We start from the raw sequence: 7,870 nt of genomic DNA on the forward strand, positions 1-7,870 counted from the left end.
CATGCACAGATTCCAAAGCCTGTGCTTTGGTCGAGAACAGTGACAGGAGGAACTACTCTTGACACCAGAAACCCTCAGTGAGGGAACAGTGTTAACTGCTAGGTCAGCATACAGCCGAGTTATATAATAATAATAATAATAATAATGGATTGGATTTATATAGTGCTTTTCAAGGCACCCAAAGCGCTTTACAATGCCACTATTCATTCACTCTCACATTCACACACTGGTGGAGGCAAGCTACGGTTGTAGCCACAGCTGCCCTGGGGCAGGCTGACAGAAGTGAGGCTGCCATATTGCGCCATCGGCCCCTCTGGCCAACACCAGTATGAATGAATTTCTCCAGACAACCCTTCAAAGCAGCTAAGAGGGAGGTTGTCATGGAAATAATCCAAGCAGCACTCATTTTCTTCTATTGTTATTGTTTCTCTCTGATGTTTTCTGATAGTCTTGCAATTTTTCATTCAACTTACATTTGGCTCAAACTGTAGAGGGTATGTCATTATTATTATGAGAACAAAATTAAGCTACATCTTTATGTTGCTATCCCTCAAAAATGTACAACCTCTCAGTGTTGATGAAGCAATGATGAGGTTCTCTTTTTGTGATGTTTTTGTTTGTGCAAATGTTTTCTGCATGAAATATATGTAAAAGAACTGCAAAACCAGTGAAAACAGCCGAAGGCACACAGAAGAACCGCATTGGACATCTTTTTATTGTGGGTAACACAGTATGTGACAATGCTGCAACAGGCCTTTTTTTACGAATGTGTGTCAGCGGGCTCTGAAAACATGATGATCCCTCTTTTTTCTTAGTTTGCCAAGACTGTTTAAAGATTTCAGTGAGAAGGTAATTAAAAAGTGTTTCTTTTGTCAGAATCCAGAATTCAGTTCATTTAATTAATTTAGTTCAATCGAAAAAGAAAAAAGCTGAACCTGTCTCTGTTTTATTTCCTAATATAAATGGCATTATAAGGTTTAAACAACCGAGCGGGCAACTGTTTAGTCGTAATCTAATTTGTATCAGGGCGATTTCATCACCAGTTTGTTAATATCTCCGTAACAACTGGAAACAATTATTTGTTTGTTCCAAAAATAGGCAAAACCTTACCGGACAGCTGATTTCCACCAGATTCCGTGAAACAACTTTTTGTCATGCACACACACACTTTTACCATCAACTCAAACCACAAACTATGCCCTCCAGTGCTGCGCGATCCCCTATAGTCTCATTTTGTTTTGGTTTTTTGAGATCACAATCTTTCTTACTCAGAGAGAAACTAAACTCTAAAATTTCAGTAGTTTTTAAGTTGCGTTACTTAACGTAATCTAAATGAATGTGCTTAACAGGTTTGAAATGTATGTTGTGAGAGTGCACTCTGACTACAAGCAGCCATCAAAAGCCTACACAGGATCATCCTCCAGAGCCTGTGAAAGAAAGCCTCATGCAGGATAATTAATACCTTAATCTCTTCTTCATCTAACATCTAAATATAACTTTAAACCTAAAACCAAGTCTCAATCCTCAAACAGCTCTTTGAAAGTATTTTTCAACTCAAACTAGTCACAAACATAGACAAGTACACACAGACACACACACACATGCGCACACACCCACTCGCCTGTTTTGTAAGTCTCTCAGGGGGCCGCTGTATATCAGACAGCAGAACAGAGATCAAGCAGATCAGCAGATGAGAGTGATTAGTGATGAAGAGGAAGTCATGAGTGTGTTCCTCATCCGAAGCCACACACACAAACATGTAACGCAGCGCAGACTGAGACAGAGAACACATGTGACAAGTGCAAATGACAACAGGCTGTAACAGCACATTCATGCCGAGTTAAACACTTTAAATGTGAGTATGATGGTCGAAAAATGAGACAGAAAAAAGAGAACATGGAAAAGAAGAAGCACCCAGATTAAGAATGTTGGCGATAAGTGTGTGCTCACGTTTACAAACCATGCTTGGCTACATGTCTTGTAACAGATAAAACACAAAAAACACTTTAATAAAAAATATCCAGACAGTCCTCAAGCCTTTAAGGTATCCTCTCAGAGAGTTTTAAACTATAAGGTTACATTTTATATCTATTAAAGGTTTCTAAAGAAAACCATTTCCATCAAAGCTTTTATTTCCTCCACATTTTTCCTGCTTCGTTGTCCTTATTTTAGCATTAAATGCTTTTAAATTGAATAATGCTAAACTCATTCTCAAAATGTTAACACGGTTGATGTCATTTTTATTTAATTATCCAGTGTTTTTCTTGAAACCTACAATTTTCTCTCAAATAACTGTCGAAAGTACAATAAAAAAAACAAAACAGGAAAACATATTTTTAACATTTTCATTTTAATGTCATTCAGAGTTAAACCTTAAATGTCACCTGTTTTGGTTTATTTCTCAAACAACACCATTGACTACTGTTAATAGCAGTCCGTTTTCTGTTTTGCCACTTGGTGTAAAAATCTCTATTCTGTGTTATGTTTAATGGTGTTGGAAAAATTAAATACGAATATAAAATTAACCAGCAGTTATTTTTCTCTTCTTGCTAGCTTCTCTTATCTCGGTACAAAAGTGTTGCATCAGTGTCTGATAGGGAAACGTGCTGTTTTTTTTATTTAGGCTGTGCGGTTACATGTATTTTCCTGTCAGGAAATCAGAACTGAGCCAAGTTTAGTCTGTTTATTAAACAGTAAGAGGACGCTAAATAGATAATTGTATGTCTGCTTGGGCTAAAAAACTTGTTTAGCCATAATTTATTAAAAAGACAGGCACTTAGAGCACACTGAGCAAACAACTCAGTGAACACTGATTCTATAATTTAAAGAAGAACACAAAATTGGCCTTTAATGTAAAAATAGAAAAACACTGTCAGGTTTGTCCTGGTTTGCCCAGCGTGTCAGCATGTAGCATTATTGCAAATTAGATTGTAAACAAAACAGATAAACAGTACATTTTAAGCCAGACTTTGCATTTGTACCCTACAAAGATGTCAACAGATTTCATAATCTTACAATGTATATGCGCTTACATTCACAATATCATTTTAAAGCTGAATCAAAAAAAAAAAAAAGAATCATATAATGAAATGTTCTTTCACTTTTCCTTTACAGCTACAAGTAATTTTTTTTTTACCTGTTACAAAAAATTGTCATGGAAAATTTTAGATGACATCATAGCGGCTAAGTGATGAGACTCGTATGAGAAAAAAGCATCAGGTTTCCTCACAAAGAACCTGTAAACAACTGAGAACCAGAAGTGTGTACGTGTTTCTTTGACTCCCTATTCCTGGCAGTGTGACACACACACATACACACCCTTCTCTCTGTGGTTCTCTCTTCTCTTCCACAGGATGGAGGGCTTGATGTCCATTTTTAACGAGAGCGACAACCTTTGAAGTTGGTAATGATTCAAAGGACACGATTCCGCTCTTTCTCTCTCTCTCCTGCCTCAGCACATGAACAAATATCCACTACTATGTGACGTAGTTTTTCTTCCTCTTTAGATTTTAATACCCGATTTGTTTTAAATGCTAAAAAGGTGCAGTCACTTCCCCTTCACATTTTCTTATGCAGTCTTCTCAAAAACTTTAACTTCAACTTCCCCTCCTGAAATTCACACAGAAACCTATATATTGTACATATATAAACACCCCCCACACTTCCACTATAAGAACCAAAGTATGCAGACTCTTTAACTTTACACTCGCAGATATCTTATTTCAACACAGTGGATGTTTATGTGCTGCTATAACAATCCCTAGGGAGGTCAGTCAAGTTCTTCCAGACTGGTTTAGGGGAAAAAATTAATTTATTAATGGCTTTGTACCCATGGGAAATGTTTTGAAGTCTAGAGCCAAAGAATGCTGAAAAAACACTGTTCTCTGAAGTGTTGCTCTATGCTGTAGCACTGCCATTTCCCCTCATTTAAACTCTTAAAAGTAAATGAAAAATGAAAAAACAGCCAAAGGGACGTCCATATACTTTTGGTGTCCAAATCTGACATGCAGACTTGCACATACACATATGTATGTTCATAGAACCCAGTTGTAAACATACACACACACACACACACACACACACGGTCTAGTTGGTCTGAGAATGCAACACAAATGCTCTCTGGAGATGCTGTCCGTTTCCAGTCATTCCCTTACAAACACACACGGGGTGCAACCTGTTATTATTAACCTCGCCGCCCTCTAATAGGCAGGTGTTCGGAAGAGACAGGACGGACAGACCCACTGAGAGAAAAAGAGAGAGTATGACGGGAAGATGTGGATGATAGGGGCAAGCGAGCTATTACACTTTGATCTCTGCCTTCATCCCACAGACACTCTTGCACACACACCATTAATAAGCACCGTGTGTCCCTTTCTTCCTCCTGCCTTGGGGTCAGGACATCAAGTTGGGTACCTAAGTGTGTGTGTGTGTATTGCTGTGTGGCTCCTGACTGTCTGGTATTGTCACAAACAAGGCTGTGTTCAAAATGACATTACAGTCTGTTTAGTATTTCCTCTGTTGTGTCACAAATGTGTCCTATAACCATAGCAGCCTTTAGGATCTCACTTTTAACTCACTCTGTACCCCTGAGCTGTGTTAAATAGGGCTTTCCAGCTCACGCTCCAATTTCATTGGCAATGTCTTTGGCTTAAAGTCGTCACAGGTCCTCAGCAGTATGTATATTTCAAAAATTCAAACAAACTTGTCATTAATTACATCTCTGTGTAACCTGCAAGAAACATGTTAGTATGGTTGATTGCACTGTGCTGTTTGACAGGTGAGACAAGGGGTCAAATGATAAGAAAATATAGTGAGAATAATTACTTTTCCCACTACACGGACACATTAGCATTAGCGGGATCCACATTGCAGTGCTCATGGAGACCAATTTCAGATGTTGTTCAGGGCACAGAGACAAGAGAATTAACCTCAAAGTGGGAGGTTTTCCATGCCTTCAAATCCATGGAAAACCACCATGCATTTAGGGGAACTCATTTGCCTTGTTTTTGTACCTCCTGCATTAGCATTAAGGCTACAAAGCTTTAAGGCTGTGAATGGAGCGGATGTAATCCCCAATTATTGCGTTTTAAAAATGAAGACAACACATCAGCTGCTAATGCACAGCACAGCAGTAAGAAAATATGCAAACAAAGGAAGATATTCTCGTTTTTCTTATTTATTTTATATGGAAACAACAGGTGGTGCTGCTGTGGCACAGCTATCTTTAGTTTACTGTTCAGAAGAGTTTTTTTCATTACTAGAGGTAGTTAGGAGAGTTTTGTTTTTAAGTACACAGAAGAAAGAAGGTTAGTTAGAAGTACTTACTAAAAAGTAAATTACAAATAACTTTTGATCACTCGTGAAATAACTCCAATGGGAGCACCAAACGGGTGCAAATGAACCAAAACCTGAACTTAACCCCATGCTTGGATGGGTCTTGGTGGATGTGGTCCTCCTCCTGTTTTAGACAGAAATTCCCAGCTGGGGTAAACACAGCTGAGGGACTGGGCAGCGTCAGTGGTTCTGCCTTTTTTAAAGTAGTTTAACATGATTCTGTTTAAGATAGTTAAGGTCTAAAGTGCTTTGTGCAGTACATTAATTTAAACATCTTAAGCTGGCTCCAAATGAAACACGCTGAACAAAAGCCAGATGGAGAGTGGCTGCCGGAATAAATACCATCTGACCAGGTGAGATGAATTTTCCTGATGACTTGACTCCAATACCCAGACACCAGCACAGAAAGCGTGCCCAATTAACAGAAATGCTAATACATAAAAAAGGGATAAAGTAATGCCACTATTAATGTTTTCCCCCCACACAAGAGCCTGGTAACTGCACAAATATGTGCAGTCTTGTGTCTGGACAATGCAGACAGGCATGATGATGCAATACATACTGTAATTTAGCTGATATCAACAAGTTGTCAATAACTAATAAAATTAAACTCGGGTTAGTGATAAACATCCTCAGAGCCATCAAACACTCCCCCTGTGTTCCAGTAACCGTATAAAACACTTCCTCAGTGACCACGTCAGACGTTTTGTAGAAAAGATGTTGATATGTAAAACATGTGAATGATCTGCAGGAGGAAACGTCGTCTGCTGCGGTTTTAAGACGAAGAGAAGAAGAACGTAACTCCATATGGGTAAAGAATAAGAAGGGGGTGTACGGAGTAATATTACTGCTTTCTGCTGAGTCACCTTGGTCATCCTCTTCATACACGTGACCATATTCTGATGGGAACATGCAGACATGTTTGTAATCACAGCAAACTGCTGTGATTCTCTAAACTGGTTCTGGATGAAAATAAGAAATAATTAGAATATATTTAACTATTTAAGTTGAAATATCATAATGAGCAGACATGGCACTTACAAAATCCTGGATATTGCAGGATCCTGTAAGACTGGGTTTGTATGACGCACACCCTGAAAAGCCAGTCATCTGCTTTAGAGGAAACCTTGCAAGCCAACTGTGTTGTTGAAAGCTCACAGCTCCAAGTGGCTGGAAGCAGGATGGTGATGGGAATTGAATACAAATAAATAGGTGCAATAGACCAAGTCTAATGGCCTTAATCAGTAGTATATTAAAAAGCAGACAACAAGCAGCACTCAGATTAAATCCAAAATGACAGTTTTCATGAATAAAGCTGGGGTCAAATACCAGTAAGGAGTCTTTAAAAGGCAAGAGGGAGAGTACAAAATTCAAACAATGCAAAAATTGACGGGAAACAGAATCACAGAGAGGAAGGACAGCCGATGACAAAAAAAACCAACAGCAAGATGAGTCATTTCACAAAAAAATAGGAAAGCGTCCAGATGGGTCATCAAACAAAGGACAGAGACCATTTTGTTGGCTCTCTGTGACCTAAGTCACAGAAATAATTAAATTAAACTTTCTCACCAGAAAATATTATTACCCAGTGATGTCCTCATGCATGAGATCAGCAGACACATGTACGACTACACGGCCAAGTGCACAAAGCAGCCATCAGTCTCACAGCAGCTTCTGCTGCGGTGAGTGTTAATCACATAGAAAGTAAATTTCTTTGGTTGGGTAACTCGCAAACAGTCAGCTGTGGACACTGAGAGTAAATAATCCAATTAAATTCAATCTTTTTTTAGTTGCTTCCAGATGCTCTATATTGTAAGGTAAAGTCCCTACACCAATATAGAGAAAACCCCAACAGTCAGCCATTCTCCCATGAGCAAACACTTGGCGACAGTGGCAAAGAAAAGCTCTTTTTAAAGGCCTCCAGCAGAACCTAGCTCAGGAATGAGCAGCCATCTGGCAGGCAGTTGAGGAGACACTCAATTTGGAGCCTGGCTTACATCCATACTGGTGCACTGTAGCACCAGTGCAGCAGTCTGCACAACAACAAAAAAAAACAAGAGGTCACAAACATCAGAACAGAGCCTCGTAAATTTACGCCACTCTGACCCATGTGACACACCAGTGGATGTAGAAAATCTGACAGTGCAGTGAAGGTCACAACACCAGCGCACATTTCACACATGCTTATTCACTTTAACATGTAATCACAAATGATCAGGAACACTGGGTGCTTGTTTCCTTCTCATTGTTGTACCGCCAGCTGCTGATTTGAGTGTGGAATTGTTTCTGTTTTCTAATAAGTGTGTGTGTGTGTGTGTGTGTGTGTGGGGGGGGCGGTATTCCGTGATCATTTCATAACATCCATGAAGTGTGCGTGATAAAAAGCCTGAAGGGGTATGTGCGGTTTTTATGAACCACATGAAGTATTACACTCACTTCCTGTATCATCCGGTAAAATGATGTGTTCTTTTCTTTACATACACATACACTTATACACACACACACACACACACACACACACACACACACACACACA

Source organism: Pundamilia nyererei, unplaced genomic scaffold (genome assembly GCF_000239375.1).
Source record: "Pundamilia nyererei isolate P.nyererei 1_Seehausen unplaced genomic scaffold, PunNye1.0 scaffold00090, whole genome shotgun sequence".
Lineage (NCBI taxonomy): Eukaryota > Metazoa > Chordata > Actinopteri > Cichliformes > Cichlidae > Pundamilia > Pundamilia nyererei.